Here is a 16,482-nt window from a genome sequence, read left to right as displayed (position 1 = left end):
GGAGTAAATAAAGACACCAGACACCAGAATTTAGGTTAATGGGCAAAAATGGCCACAACTTTATTGATTACAGGTATTGGCTTTAGGCATTGGCCCTAACAGACTATCCGGTCTAACCGGGAAGGGTTAAGCACCAACAGGGGGAGCCCCCGAGATGCACATCCCTAGGCTCTCCCCAAGGGGTTACCGCTCGGGAGCGCACTTTAGGCCCTAGCCTCCGTAGGTTTCAGACGAGGCGACGCCCCCCGGAGTCCTTTAACGAACTACCCTTCAAGATTTGGGGGAGGTGATGGCGTTCCTCCCCCCCCCCCGACTTCATTTGCATAACAATACCCCTGCCAATGCCTAACCGCCAAAACCAAGGAGTTGTGACGTTTTGCTACGAGGTAGGCGAAAAAACCAAGTGGCTTCAAAATACAGCCAATTAGCCAAATGGAAAAACTCCTACCAGGCCCCTTGCGGCGACCAGCCGAAGCCCATAGCAAATCCGAATGCAAACCTAGAGGGCGGGTGGGTGGGAAGCCGCAGCTGCTGTAGGAAAGAAAAGGGGCGAGCCAGGGCTGCCCCGACCTTAAGAGCACCTAGTAAGCCCGCCCCTAGCGCCAGCCGATTGGCTGGCGCTGAGGGTGATGAATATTAATGAGACTGGGGAATCCCTGAGTCCTGCGGGGCTGGCGCCAGCCCCGCAAGATTGTAGACGGGGGCGTGAGCCCGCAACACCCCCCCCCCTCTTTAGGTCGGGAGTGGCTCTGCCACTCTCCTGGAATGTGGCATGAGAATGCACCATCTGCATCACTTTGCGAGGTCAGCCGCAGTGGGCCGGGCTTCCATGCGCTCTGCCATTGGTGGCAGATGAGACGCTGCCTCTTGCACTTCTGTTGCCTGATGCAGGTGCTGCCCTCCTGCTGTTGATGCTGGAGCCATAACTTGTCCCCCAGTCTGGATCCCTTTGTGTTAAGTTGTGGGTGAATATATCAGATGACACAGCGATTCTTCAAACAGCTCTTGTTTATTCACAGGCCAGAACAGAACTGAACTGAAGGGTTCAGCCAGCCTGCTTATATAGAGCTCCACTAGAACGCAACAGTAACCACTTTCTGTAACTATCCAATCACTGAACGTCACTTTCAATCCCTTATTTGCATATGTGGACCTGAGTGAAAACTATCTAAAGTATCCCCCTGTTGGCCCAGGGTGAGAACTTCAGTACATAACACTGCTTCCCAGAAACCTTGGAACAAGTGGAAACTTAAAAGCCTGAAGCCTCTTAAAGGCAAGGAGATTTTCTAGGCAAGCGTCACACATTTGTTCACAAAATTACTTGGGGCCTTTACTTAACGATGGCAATAGCTTTCCTTCCCATTCATCACGAAGAGTAGTTTATTCAGTGCTATGAGTAGGTTTCTGGAGGAGATTCTGGTCTGAGAAGGGATATTAATCTCAGGCTATAATGCAAATGTTGACTCACCCACTGCACACATTAGAAACTGTTCCTGATGCTACAGTGTTTGTGCAACTAGTATTTAACATGCTCAAACACAAAAGCTTGATTCTGAGTGGGGACTCAGAATTTAGAACATGGGTAGGCAAACTAAGGCCCGGGGGCTGGATTCGGCCCAGTCGCCTTCTGTAAATCCAGCCCGTGGATGGTCTGGGAATCAGCGTGTTTTTACATGAGTAGAATGTGTGCTTTTATTTAAAATGCATATCTGGGTTATTTGTGGGGCATAGGAATTCGTTCATTTTTCCCCTTCAAAATACAGTCCGGCTCCCCACAAGGTCTGAGGGACAGTGGACCGGCCCCCTGATGAAAAAGGTAGCTGACCCCTGATTTAGAAGAATAATAATGTGGGTGGAAATTCTGTAGTTAAAACTATGAAGCAAAACCTTCCATGGGATAGCTGCCGGGCTGTTTTATTTTCCCCCTGCCTCATAGATCTTTTTTAGGTCTGTGGCCTAGTTATCTCTGGGATGGTTACCATGCGCCAGGGCTGTGAACATATCAATTGACACTGGGAGTGTGGGTGGTGCTCACACGAATGAATGCTCCTCCATACATTTCATTTATTTTTATTTGAAGGTGAGCCTTCCACCTGCAGTGGTTACAGAGGGCTGCCATAGGGCCAGATTTTCCCGGACATTTCTCCGATTTCCGCCTGGACACTGCTTGCGGCTGCAGTATTCCGGATATGTCCAGGAAATTACGATTCTAGATAGGCTGATATAATCAAGGGGCGGGAGCCAAAATTTAAATTTTTAAAATCCATACAGTAGTTTGTGTGCAAGATTCATTAGTCTTCCAATTTAGACGGTTAAATCCTTGGCCAGCAATCTCCTCAGCCTGAAGCAACTGATTTCCTGGATGTTTGTCCACTGAGATCTGGATCATCTACAGTTGTTCATTAATACTGATTAAATTATGCACAAGGCCATCAAGGGATCAGACCCCTCAGTCCCCATGACAGCTTCTTGAATGCATCAAGATGACAGATGTTTCTCAGATAGTAGTAGATCAGTTTCAGTTAAAAAAGAACTGTGCATCGGTTTCCCTAACAAAATTACAGTGGTGCCCTGCAAGACGAATGCCTCGGAAGACGAAAAACTCGCAAGACGAAAGAGTTTTCAGTTTTCTGAGGTGCTTCGCAAGACGGATTTCCCTATGGGCTTGCTTCGCAAGATGAAACATCTTGCGCCTTTTTTTTTAAAACCGCCAATGCATTCCTATGGGAAACCGTCAATACACATTGGTGCTTCGCAAGACGAAAAAACTCGTAGAACGAAAAAACTCGCAGAACGAATTAATTTCGTCTTGCGGGGCACCACTGTATGTAGCCTGGTGTGTGCACACGCACAGATCCATTGTTTCTTTTTTGCATAAAACACTTACTTTGAATTGAGGCATATACTGCTGGCAAGTGTCTAAGGATACTCATGCACAGAAGAGTAAGGCAAAATAAATAATTTGCTGATATCCCAGGGTATTACACCTATACTTTCCTATCGCTTTTACAGCGCCATACACAGCATGATTGGGACTGGATATGGAATTACTGCGAACCTCAAATTTCACACTTTTTCTTTAAAACTCTGAGTTTCTAGGCACCACACTCTTTTAGATTACAGTGGAACACAAACCAGAAAAAGATCCATTAAAAACCTATGTCAACCTGTCCAAACATGATTCATTTAGGATTGTGCAGACACCAGCCTAATCCAGATTTCCACAGGTCTGCTGCAAGAGGAACCATGCAGGAACAAAATCCACCATCAGTTACTGTCAGGGAGAGGCAAACGGGAAAAGATTCAAGAACAGAAACCAGCACTTCTAGACAGCCTAAAGAGATCATTAGCAGCCTGTCGTCTGACAGCGAGCCTGACACAGGGAGGGAGGAGGACGAGCCTGGAACAAGTCATTCTGTACACAGAGGAAGTCAGGGGCGGGGTTTCCACAGACTTACATGCTGGGTAAAGAAAGGGGGGGGGGAGTAGACGCGGCAACTGTGCCACAAGGGCCGGACGTAAATTGAAACGCTGGAGATGTACTTTTGAACGTTGTCAATAAATCAAATACATTGGAACTGGCCGTGAGCCCGGAGTCTTATCTATGCCAGCTTGACAGCATAAAGCCCCTGACAGTTAGTGCCTGATCACCGAGAACAGCTGTGCGAGGGTCCAAGCTTGGGACCTGTCCCATATCAGATCACTATGGTGAATGGGACCTAGTGAAGTACCACCGATCAATCATGGGTTACCCACAGGACGGATATAGCTAATGAAATCCCACTGTCCCCTCTGGTGCAAAATATGGTAACAGGCTTGATGCAGGAAGTCCTGCCTGCTCAACTTCCCTGGGCTAGCAATCCAGTTTGATAGCTGTGTCTCATAACCCAGGGGCAAAGGGGAATAAAATGTTGCAACATTCAAATTGCTCTTTGCACATATAGCACACTTCGTGCTGATTTTTTCTTTGCTCCGAAGAGATCACATGCTGCCCAGCCCTTCGGATTTCTACCACAACTCAACCTCAGGCTCAGGTCATTATTCATTTGTATGTTCCCTCTTGCAGTCTTTGCGTAGAGCCCAGGTCAGCCACTGGAGACCATCGTCGTAGATCTCCAGAGAGGGTGAGACTGAGGAAAGAGGTTTTATCCAAGTGGTCTCCATAGGCCTGCATCAAGGTACATTTAGCTAGAGCCCTCTGTTGTGAAAAACCAAAGCCCAGAGAACAAGGCTTTATCTGTTCAACAATAATAAGAAAAATAACTCATTTCTGCAACCTCACACGTTCCTTTCCCATCTCAAGACACAAAGGCCAACGCTTCCTGGCTCTAATATGGCTTCTTGCAGTGCATTTCTCAGTGCTTCTGTGCCCATGCCAGGGGAAAGTGCAAATAAACCCGAGGAGAGAGGAAGAAGGTCAAAGAAATAAAAGTGGCACTGTCATAAAGAAGACTTTTATTTATTTGTTTGTAAATGGTATTTATAACTAGGCTTTGCCTGTTTTCTGCCTCTGATGCCTTCAACGTAAGCTAGTAAGGGGCGGGCGGGGGGATTATTTATGGAAAAAAGCAAGAAACTCCCTAAAAACTCAACAAGTCTTTGTATACAACCACATATTTTACCAACCACCCTCCCTCCACCCATGCCACTCAACATCTTAATGTGGAATACAGAACATTAGGATCTGGAAAAAATGATGGCACTCCAACGCTGGGCTTCTGAATCAGAAGGGAAAAAACCAGGTAACAGAGCTCGTTCAGTCCAGGAGAAAGTTTGTTGAAATTGGCTGATGCAGAACTAGATTCCTGCACAATCACGGGGTCAGTTGCCCCCTTGTATAGGGAAAAGAACATTGATCTGTGGCCCAGTCACACTTCTGCAAAATCCCCCTTGAAAAGCATGGCAGTTACACCTACTGCAGTTTTGGGCTTTACCCTAGGAAAGCCTGTGAACGAGGTCAGACCCCTTCAGAAAAGGAGCGTCATTTCCTTGAGAGCACAACTCTATACGTAATGTATTCCTTTGCCCCTTTCTGCGGATTTTAGTGCTAAGTCAACTCAGATACTGCTTTCAGTGGCGTACTAATTAATGGATTTGATGTTCATTATTAAAATTTATTTCAGTGATCTCCATAAGCTTTGTGGCAACTCCTTGTCTACAAAGATTGTGACAGTTCTCTTAGAATCAAAGAGTTGGAGAAGGCCTAGTCTCAACCTCCTGCTTCGACACACAGGAAAGCCTTCAAGTCTCTGCTGGAAGATGCCAGGGGAAGGAGAGACCACAGGGCCTCCCAGGAATTGGTTCATTTCTCCAACTTGGTTCATTTCTTACAACTTAAACCCCTTTAATCTATTCCTACCCTCTGAGGCAGCAGAGGACAATTCTTTGGCCTCTTCTGTGTTACAGCCCTTCAGGACTCAGTGTTAGAAAATCGGATATATAAGCTAGGCGCCAAATGACTCCTTAAACCAGGGCCACAGTTGCCATTTGGGGACCAGGCAGCTTGAAAGTCGTATTTTTCAAGACAATTTTCTGGTTCCTGAAATTCATTCTGATTGTGCAGATACCTGCACCAAATAAAATGTAACTATTACTTCCTGCGACTTGGAAATGATGCTTCTATTAATGGAACCAAAAAGCACATAAACTTTTTTTTTTTTTTGCAGGCACATCACACTGCTGCTATGTTCAGTTAGCAAGATCATATCCACATATATTGATGTTACTAGGGAACGTACATCCCTATCCTATATCTGTGAGGTGTCTCTGCCTAATTGCAGAAGTTGCATTTGTCCTTGCTTAACTTCATGCTGTAAATCTGCACCCTGATTTTCATCCTATCCATATTCATTTGTTTTATTTCTGCCTCCCAAGGTGTTGGCTGTCCCTCCCGGGCCTTTGATAAGTTTGACAAGTTTGTCCTTCATCAAAGTCATTGATAAGTAAGTTGCAGAGTGGGGTTGCCAACCTTTTCGGACCTGTGGGCACATTTTGAATTTTGAGAAAGTGGTGTGGCCACCAGTCACAAAATGGCTCCCAAGGAGGAGACAGGGCATTGCACCACAGAACACAGAGTCACTACTGCTTACACACACACACACACACACAGACACACACCATGCCACCTCAGGCAGCCTTAGGCTTACCATGGGAAGTCAACTATGCCCAGCTGTCCCGACTGTGAAGATCACACCATACTGATTTCTCACATAAACACAGCCCAGCACCAGGAAAAATGTACAAGGGACCATGCCCCACTCCTTCCCTCACGCACAGTAGGTGCATACAGGCACACGCGCATCTCTCACCTGCTCGCTCGCTCGCTCACTCCTGTATGTGCACTTTATTCACATGGACACCTCTCTCTTCCTCTAACTCTCTCTCTTACAGACCACATATTCACATGCAATCTTTCCTCACAGACCACACATACATGAGCAGCCCTCCCTCCCATGCATGCAGGCGGCAGCCACGCATCTCCCCTTTCCAGGCACATGGGCACCCACAGGATGGCAAAGAGATGTTCAGGTAAACACTGGAGCATGCTAACTGGCAAGTTTTGCCTCATAACTCAGATTCTAAAGATGCTAGCAACTTTCTTTTGGGAAGGAAGGAAGAAAGGAAAGGAAGGTTATGGTTCATCCTGGGGGGCAACAGAGAAAGACTTTGCAGGTGCCATGGTACCTGCAGTCACCAGACTGGCAACACTGTAGAGCACCAGGTCCAAGACACCTCCCTTGCATTGGATCAGAATTTCCAACAGGCTGTGGGTCCACATGACAGTCAGTGGCGTAGCGTGGGGGGTGCAGGGGGCGCCGGCCGCACCGGGCGCAACATCGGGGGGGGGGGTGCGCTCGCACTCGCAGCTCTCTGCCCCTACCTGGCTCACTCACTCTCTCTCACTGCAGTGCTGGCTGTGCGAATCCGATCCGAGCCGCCGGGTCGTCGCCCACTGTGGAGGGGGGGGGGGTGCCAGGCATGCAGTGCGGTGCGGTGCGGAGAGAGAGCGAGGGACTATCTGGGGGAGGGACAGTGCAGCAGGGGGGGGCACAAATTACTTGCCTTGCCCCGGGTTTGGGGGCGCAAATTACTTGCCTTGCCCCGGGTGCTGACAACCCACGCTACGCCACTGATGACAGTCCTATAATCTAGCTCGCATTTAATTGCTTCAATAACCAAAATATCATGGGGAATATATTACCCTTTCAAAACAAACTTGCAGCAAATTTCAGAGCAGGAATTTGTTATGCAAAGGATATTATTAATTTGTTGTGTGGAAAAACAGAAGGGTTCCAGAACCAGACCTGATTTCATGCACAAGTTTGCCAGTAATAAATCAAGCAAAAAAGCAGTATATCTGCTTCCCTTCAAACCCCAAAGCTTTAGAAATATATGGGACTCTATGGATCCAGAATGGATTGTAAGTGGCAACAAGGCCTTTGGGAACAAATATGTATGCCAACCAGCCTAGGTTTAATTGGTCCACCACAACAAGAAAAGCCTGCCCTCCTTTTTTTGTTCACTGTTCTGTATATTCCCCACTTGTGGCGCTTTTGAGTCTGCATTCTACTGACCCACCATCTAACCCCTGCCCACCAAGACACATGCCCACTTATGCAAAAGAGTGCCCTGTTATCTTTTGCATGGTATATCAGGGCATCTTCAGGCTCTAGGAGTTTGGGGAAGAAGAAAGTATTGATCCTCACCCACAACACTGGAGGGGCCTTAAGGGCAGAGTGTGCAAGCATGCTTTGGTACTGCTTGGGAGGCCCAGTGTGGTGGTGGGGCCACCACTGTAATTGTTCACCTTTTCTCCTAAGAATGAATGGCAGTTGTGAGTTTATATGTGTTAACCTCTGGGACACCATTGGAATGGGGATTAAACAGACCCCTGCTAATCCCACAGAAATCAGCAGGAGCCACTGAGAACTGACTCATAGCCCCCCTCTCGGTTCTGTTGGCTGGCCACACTGCAGCATGCTCCCCAACCTGCAGGCTCTGACATGGCTGGATTACAACGCCCATCTTCCCTGACCACTGGCCATGTTGGAAGTTAAGAGTCAAAAGCAGGAATCCTCAACCTCGGCCCTCCAGATGTTTTTGGCCTACAACTCCCATGATCCCTAGCTAGCAGGGCCAGTGGTCAGGGATGATGGGAATTGTAGTCTCAAAACATCTGGAGGCCTGAGGTTGAGGAAGCCTGGTCAAAAGCATCTCTGGCGCCTTTGAAGAGTATGGCAGAGGCTCCCCCTATATGCACACTGGAAGATTCTGTTGTTGTCCCCCACACCATGGGATGCAGTGTGAGCGTGAAAGAAAGGAGCCTATATGCATACACTTGTAGGTGTGCAGGTCCCTTTCATGCTAACATTAAGCATGTAGACATCAAATCGGTGTACAGTGGTACCTCTGGTTGCGAACGGGATCCATTCTGGAGGCTTGTTTGCAACATGAAAAGAGCGCAACCCGCAGTGGCATGCCTGCGTGGGTTGCAATTTGCTGCTTCTGCGCATGTGCGTGACATCATCTTGTGTTTATGCGCATGCGCGTGACTTCATATTGCGCTTCTGCACATGTGCGAGCGGCAAAACCCGGAAGTAACCCTTTCTGGTACTTCCGGGTCGCTGCGGGACGTAACCTGAAGGAACGTAACATGAAGCGGACGTAACATGAGGTATGACTGTATGTGATGAGATGAAGGGAGTGAAAGAATGGAGGGTGAAAAAGTGACTAGCCCCAAAATGTTATAAGGGCAGAAGGGAATATTGAGAACAGGTAGCCAGGTAAAAGCTTTCCTCTGATGTGTTCTTCATTGTTCTTAAGCTACAGAGAAATCATTCCAAGAAAGTATACTAAAGCAAAGCAAATAATAGGTGTGGCTGCTGTCACTTGTGGGATGAGGTGGAAAGGACATTGTTCAGGCCTCCACAAACCCACCCACCAACTCAACAGATCAAGTGTCCCGGTCCACTGGTGCAGAGCCTCTTCAGCCCCCATGAGAGGTTCCCACTCCCCTCTCCATAGCTGGGGGTCCCGGGGGGGGGGCACGCCTCCATGTCCTGGCACATGCAGAGGATTCAGGAGATGGAAAGCTCAGTGGGGAACACAAATTCAAGCCAAGCCTAAATCTCCGAATTGCCAATTTACATATGTCAGCTTATTCAATTTTGAACAAATTTTAAACCATAGACAGCCTGGTATTTCGACACTATAGAGCCCACACTTGAAGAAATAAAAATCTGACCAGAAAGCAAACAAAAGGAGAAATAATAATGCTCAGAGTAGTTTTAAAGTAACTCAGAAACAAAAATGGTTGTTAAAACTTGGCCAGTAATCAATCCCAGCAGTAAGATTTTTAGAAATTTCCAGACGTGGGATAAGGAAATCAGACCAAAAAATTGCAGCCCACAAACAAATAAGGTATGAATCAGCAAAGCCTGTGGGAAGGCGGGGAGAGAAAGGATTCCCTGGTTCCTGTGCAAGGATGGCCAAGAGTTAGAGTAGTGCCTCCGGGGGAATCTCAGGGGTCCCTGCAGCTAAGCATATCGTGTAAGGGGCCTATGAATCACTGCAGGGGAAAGAACCACAAAGAAACTGACAGAGCTTCTCTCCCAATGCCAGTGAAACCGCTGGAACGCATGGGATCTGAGCCATTCCTGCCTTAGTCATTGAGCACTGAGCTGAAGGTACAGGCAGAAACAGTGGCGTAGCGTGGGTTGTCAGCACCCGGGGCAAGGCAAGTAATTTGCGCCCCCCCCCCCCGCTGCACTGTCCCTCCCCCAGATAGTCCCTCGCTCTCTCTCCGCACCGCACCGCACGCCTGGCACCCTCCCCTCCACAGTGGGCGGCGACCCGGCGGCTCGGATCGGATTCGCACAGCCAGCACTGCAGTGAGAGAGAGTGAGCGAGCCAGGTAGGGGCAGAGAGCTGTGAGTGCGAGCGCCCCCCCCCCAGATGTTGCGCCCGGTGCGGCCGGCCCCCCCTGCACCCCCCACGCTACGCCACTGGGCAGAAAGCAGGGTTTGGCCAGGGATATCTTTCTCACCCTGGGGTGAGGAAGTGAGTGCTACTCAGAGAAAACGGCATAGGCTTCTCAGAGATCCGTCATAACAGAAATCTCCCAGAGGAGGAGCCCAGGTTTAGTTTTCATGCCCTTGGCAGTTAGTTACACAGTTATTGGTGACCTCCTTTCCACATGTTTCTGCAACACTTTTGCAACATTTGTATATTAGCCCACAGTCAAACCTTGGTTGTCAAACGTAATCCGTTCCAGAAGCCCGTTCGGCTTCCAAAATGTTCAACAACCAAGGCGTGGCTTCCGATTGGTTGCAAAAGCTTCCTGCACTCAGCTTCTGAAAAACGTTCGAAAACCGGAGCATTTACTTCCAGGTTTTCGGGAGCCGAAACATTCCAAAACGGAGCCATCCGGGAACCAAAGTTTGACTGCATTACCACTGCTCTTCTTTTCTGGAACACACTGAGCTACTAAATATATATATATATGGGTCGGATTCCATGCTTCCTTCATAGCAGCCTCTATAAAACCAGTCACAGTTACATAAAGTAAACAGCTATCCATTCATATAAGAGAAATAAAGGCTATTTTCTGCAGCTACTTTGGGCTGCGTTTGTTCTTTATTTTCAACTGAAAAAAGCTGCAAAAATGGCAGAACTGGATGCTCACAGTGGTGATGTTGCATTCATCACACGGGGGGGGGGGCAGTAGCTTTTAACTGACAGGTCAGTCAGTCTACAGGGCCATGATAGTGTTGGCTTTGAATTATCTACAATTCATGGAAGCAGTGGGGTGGCGGGGGTGGAGTGCAACTTGAGCTCCCCACAAGCAGAGTTCTTTGTGATTCTCTAGCTTCCTAATTAGGACAGTACTCTGTCACTTTTAAACTTCAGCAATACCCGAAGAAACATTTTCCTCCTGCAGTATCATTATTTTCTCTGCTATAAATGTGACATTGGCAACTGGGATCCCAGGGGTGACATCACTATTATGTAAATATCGAAAGCAAAAATAAGCAAGCCAACTAATTTGTTGAAAGTTCCATTTTGCACACTGTATGCTGTGCTCATTTACTTTGCAACCAAGGAATAGTTCCAAGAGAGGCACCAGGAATCAACGAACATCGCTCATGGTGCCTTTGGAGCTATGATCACACTCAGCATTTATAGAGCGCTTCCAATGTCCAAAGTGCTTCTCATACAACCGTCATGTTAAGGCAGCGCCATATTACTCTTCCCATAATATATACTTCTGTTTGTGGAGCGGAGACTGACAGAGAGAAATGAAAGCTTTCATAAGGTCACCTTGTGAGTTTGTGGCTGAAGTGTGACTACAACATGTCAGATAAATTTGCATATCAAGAAATTGCTAACGTTTTAAAGCAAGAGATCCAGATTCTGTACCTCAGCACACTTGTTCCGTTTGAACACAAGAGCAACGTTTTGAGGTGGGAGTCATGTAATGAGCTCTGGGAGCGGAAGCCTTGCACAAGAGCTTCCGCTTGTAGGATGGGGCGTTCCCTCCCTCCTCTCCCTCCACCCGCATGTCCTCCAAACCTCCAGAAAAGTGCACAGGGAGAAGGGTTTTTTTTTTCATTTTACAAGCCGTAGCGCTTGCACAGACAGAACATTAGTAACAGCATGAGGTGGAATGTCGCCCTTAGTTTTGTTATTTGCCAAGGCCTTGTATTTGGAACCAAATCTGGCAGAGTTTTGACATGCTGAAGTTTGCACCACCATTAAATTTTGATACCTTCATTTGGAAAAGGGTTGCAAAATACACATTAAGCTGGAAATCCTGCATTCATACACTTACAGATTTACTGTGCAATCTCCAGCCTCGCTGCTTAAAGAGGAATCTACCCTCATGCTACTGTACATGTATAAGATTGCAACCTCAAAAGGGGAATAGTTTTGTAAAGTGGGCACAGACCATAGCCTTGAATTTCACATTTTCAATTCATTTTAGTTCCATTGCAAACATTCCCAGAGAAGTACTTAGCTTAATTACGATTTCCAGCTTGAAGGAACCTTTAAGAGGAACAAAAGGTCAGCAGATTATTATCCCACTAACATGATTAGGTGTTGATGGGTAGATTTCTTCTTAATACTTGCAGAGCTACATGGTCCCGGAGCTCAGTTTGTAAGGAAAGAAGAGGAGTTGTATTTAGTCTTTGCACAGTTAACAGAGAAGACCTGTGATCATAGCTGGAAGGGACCCCAAGGGCCATCTAGCTCCTTCTTTTTAGCAGCCAAAGGGTGTGTCCCTGTCCCACGATGAGACTTCCAAGTCCATTATGGAATATGAGGATTATGCTGAACCCATGTCCATGTGAGATCAGTGCCATGGAGGGATGGTTCATTAGGGCTGAAGGCTGAGATAAAGGCAATTCCCCTAAAGTGTCAATCCTCTAGAGATCCCTCCTGCGCCCCAGAACACTTCACAGAGACCCAAACAGTTCCCTGGTGCATTTTACTTAACTCTACTTTCCCCTCTTCTTGTTGCTTCAGGCAGCCAGACAAGACACCATTTCTGCTCTGTATACACTGTTTGTGCCTTCTCTGGCATCGCACAGTCAAGGGTGAAGGGATGCCCAGGCTCTGCCCTCTTTGGGCATCCAGGACTCCTTTGCATCCGTGTGGAGGCCAGCCCTAATAAATGCATCCTAAAGGGCTCCGTCCTTCTGCCCACAAACCTTGCCCACATCCTTGCTCTGTAAGATAGACCTTTTGGGTACTAAACCTGGCAAAGCCGCCTCTTAGGGAATCCTCTCCTGACTCAGGCAGAACCCGGCAGCTGCATCAAACAGCAGTCACTTGTCTGCCCGTGTATTTTGATTTGAATCGGCTTTTCCTGAGCAAATACCAACATTCCTCCCCCCTCAGCACACCCTCTCCTTCTGCAATCCAAATAAAGTTAGCCTGATTCGAGAGCCAGTGTGGAGCAGCGGTTCGAGGGTCAGACCCGGTTCGAATCTTCCAGGTTCGAATCCTCCACTTGGCTGGGAAATTTGCTGCGGATGACCCTGGGCCTCTCAGCCTAAGCTACCTCACAGGGATGTTGTTCAATGGGGCGGGGGTGAGATTCGTGTAAGCCACCTGGAGCTCCATGGAATAAAAGCTGGGCTATAAGTACCATCAATAAGAAAATAAGTAAGCAAACCAACTAACTCACCAACCAACCTACGCAGGTCTTACACCTAGACAAAGCAGGCAGCAAATGCAGGGAAAGTCAGACTTGACAACGGAAAGCAAAATCACCCGCGAGACGCAACTTCCCCGAGCGAATCTGCTCCTCAAACTGGGAGATGCGTCGGAAGGGAGAAGGCGCCCGACCCGAGGGCGGACTGGGCAGCCCGCTTCTCCTGCAGCCCCGGAGCTGCCTCGCTCGCTCGCTCACTCGCTCGCCCCCCTCCACTCTCCTCCCGCGCTGGCCCCTCCGGCCGACCCCACCCGAGCCGGCGCTACGGCTCCTTCGAAAGCGAGCCGCCCGGAGCCCCGTCCGCCCGCCCGCCCGCCCCGCGCAGCCCGACCAGGGCGCTTACCCCGAGGAAGCTCGACGCGGGACTGGCAGGAGCGGAGCGGCCGCGTTGCGCGCCGGACTCAGCTCTCCCTCTGGCCGCCTCTTCCCTGCGCCGCGCGCCTCTCTCGCGCCTCTCGCTCTCTCGCTTGTCTCGGCGGCGCAGCGCGAGGGGGGCGGCGCTCGGAAAATCCTGCCGCGCGGGCGGCGGAGGGGATGGCGGGGCGGGGGGGGGGGCGGGAGACGCGGCGGGGACGGCGCCGCCTCCAGCGATGCCAAAGGGGCGAGCAGCGGGCGGGCGGGCGGGGGGCCGGCCCAGGTCCCGGCTGCCCAGAAGCGCCTCCTTCCGCGCCGCCCCGCGCACCCGGCGCCAAGCAGCGCCCAGAATCCGCGGGAAACGCCGCTCCCCCCGCACGTGTTTCTCCTGTCAAACTTTGGTTTCGGCGCCAACTTCCTTCTGAATTCGAGATTCGGGAAAAGGAGAACGTGAGAATGCGCCCGAGTGAGAAAAAGCCCTGAACTCGAAGTTACCTTGGTTTTCTGTCAACGTGATATTACCCAGAACGTTGCTGGCGAGATCTCTCTGCCTGCGCACAGCCCACAACCATCCGTGCGCGGTGCAAAGCAGACGGAGCGCAAGGCAGCTCCGGAAAGAGGGCCGTCCGGGGGGGGGGGGCTGGGCTGGAGGAAACGGGGCCTTGCTGCTGCTGCTTCGAATTGACCTTGGTTCGAGAGCCTCCCGTCATTCAGTCAGCCCGCAACCGGCCCGCATTTCACTTGCGCGCGTTCGGCTTCACATGCGCGCCTAAAAGTTTATACAATGAAAAGCGGGCAGGAAAGGGTCGGGCGTCGGGGAGAAATGACCTGGGGAATCCCACCCCCCTCTGAGCCCTACGGGTTTTGAATAAACACGGTTTGGGCTTTTGGCGCGATCCCCAGGCCTACCGTAATAGACAAAACTAACATTGGAGGTGTCTTAATACATACGCCCTTTTGCAACAAAGTTCTGCAACTTTCACTTAGCTTGAGTTATTAAAGTGGCAAAAAGGGTGTTGCTGCTGCTGTCCTGCTTTTGCTGTCCTGAGATTAATATATTGCAGAATATGAATGTATGCACGTCTTAATTTGTCCCAGATATTATAGGTGGCCAATGAGTTTTAAATAGTGTTCCCCCCGCCCCCAGGTATTTAACTTTGAAGCAGCTGAATCATAAAACTTTTAAATGGACTCAAATTAATTGAACTATTGTTTAAAAAGGAAACCTTATTTTCAGAAATGAAACCTTTGTGCGCTCCGTTCCCATGGAGAGGCTGCCCTTGAGATATTGGGGTCCTGATCTGCATAAGGCCCAAACCAGCAGTTTGAAGAGGGCCCAGAAACTGATGGGTGGCAAGTGCAGCCAGGCCAGGATTGGTGGGATGTGATTAGACCATTCTGTCCAAGTCAGCCACCTGGACATCACATTCTGCTCCAGCTGCAGTTTCCACACCACCTTCAAAGACAGCCACAGGTATAACATTTTGCAGCAATGTAACCTAGGGGCTTCCAGAGCGGAAACGGCAGATGTTAGGCTATCCCTGTCCAGATAGAGGTGCAGCTGGGTCACTAGCCATAGCTGATAGAAGGCATTCTGTGCCACCGAGGTCTCTCAAACTTCAGTTCAGGGCTGAAAAGTAAGCAAATCACAAGTAAACAGAGATTGAAATGTGCAATTGCCTAATTCCTAGCTTCCAATCAGCCGCAAACGTGCATAAACGTTTTTACTCTGCTAAACAGGGCTTCACAGCCTGACAACACTCATATTTTCACACACACATGGCACAGGTTTAAATCCCAAACCTATCTCCATCAGTTTGGGAGGACCATTTTGTGGTTCGTATCAGATGCCAAATTGGGCCAGTGACACCCATGGATCTAGAAGCTGCGTACCTGCTCCTTCAAAGGGAGTGTAATCCAGAGCAGGCCCCCTCCCATCCATCTGGTCTAGAGAAGCAGTGCCTCAGCCTTATCTGGATAGGCTCTCACCTAATGCATTACAGAAGGAAAGGACTGCCTAATCCCAGGTCATAGGTCTGGTTGGGATGCATGGTCATTGTGCAATCCAACACCTAATATTACAGTGGTAGAATTAGTACACAGAACAAATTATCAATTCAGCTCTTTTCAAAGACCTCTGTAAAGAAGCAGGTCAGCTAGAAACAGAAAGTATGCCGTGCAGAGGGCAGAAGGGCTTCTCCCGGGGGGTGGGCAGCCTGGAACAGGAATGGGGAACCTTTGACCCTCTAGATATTGCTGAGCTGCAACTTCCATCAGCCCCAGTAAGATGGCCAGTGGCCAGAGAGGATGAGAGATGCAGCTCAGCAGCGTCTGAGGGACTGAAAGCTCCCACACCTGCTCTAGAGTATAGGCATTGCAACTGGCAGGGTCCCACTACACATGCGTTCAGCTGGGGGACATAATGCAAGACTTGGAGTGGGTTTGGGTTTTTTTAAGAAAGATTTTATTAAGAATTTTCATGATACATTGCAATAGAAGAACAAACTAACCTAAACAAAAACAGAATCGAGGAGAAGGGGGGGGGGGAATAATATAAAATTCTCCTTCACAGGGAGATCTTAGTTTGTCTCACACAGAGAAAGGTGAGCCCTCCCAGCTCTCACCTGGGAGCTTTCATCTCTGAGCCTCCCATCCTGAGCAATCTTCCCTTCCCTGCCTCTCACACAGGGTCCTCCATCAACTAACCATCACTTACACCTTCATGTTGAACACTCCTTCAACCAGGGTTGGGAGCACGACAAAAGCACAGGGCAGGGCAGCCATCTCCCTCTTTGACTACATGCATCAAAGAAGCAACATCTGCTTAGCCAAAGATGCTGTCTTGGCCTCCAGCCAAGAGAGGACAAAGGGACTGTCTTAATGGAATAATTTCCAAGTGTATGTTACTTTTC

The 16,482-nt window shown here is 49.0% G+C and overlaps 1 protein-coding gene across 16 annotated transcripts in view; it reads right to left on the bottom strand.

Moving 5' to 3' along the window:
* The window catches only part of COL6A3 (collagen type VI alpha 3 chain), a 107,363-nt gene extending 93,026 nt beyond the window's left edge, over window positions 1-14,337 (bottom strand). For 8 of the 16 annotated variants that reach the window (XM_083400212.1, XM_083400220.1, XM_083400221.1 and 5 more), the window contains exon 1: window positions 13,560-13,759. The gene's annotated coding sequence lies outside the window, so the exon portion shown is untranslated. Of the gene's footprint in view, window positions 1-13,559; window positions 13,760-14,065 lie in introns of those variants that run through there. The other 8 variants (XM_083400213.1, XM_083400219.1, XM_083400214.1 and 5 more) reach the window with 5 other exon arrangements.
* Window positions 14,338-16,482: the final 2,145 nt, after the last annotated feature.

The sequence above is a fragment of the Podarcis tiliguerta genome (genome assembly GCF_965153285.1).
Source record: "Podarcis tiliguerta genome assembly, chromosome: 1".
Lineage (NCBI taxonomy): Eukaryota > Metazoa > Chordata > Lepidosauria > Squamata > Lacertidae > Podarcis > Podarcis tiliguerta.
The sequence above is the reverse complement of the archived record's forward strand: the minus strand, read 5'-3'. Positions and strand labels throughout refer to the sequence as shown.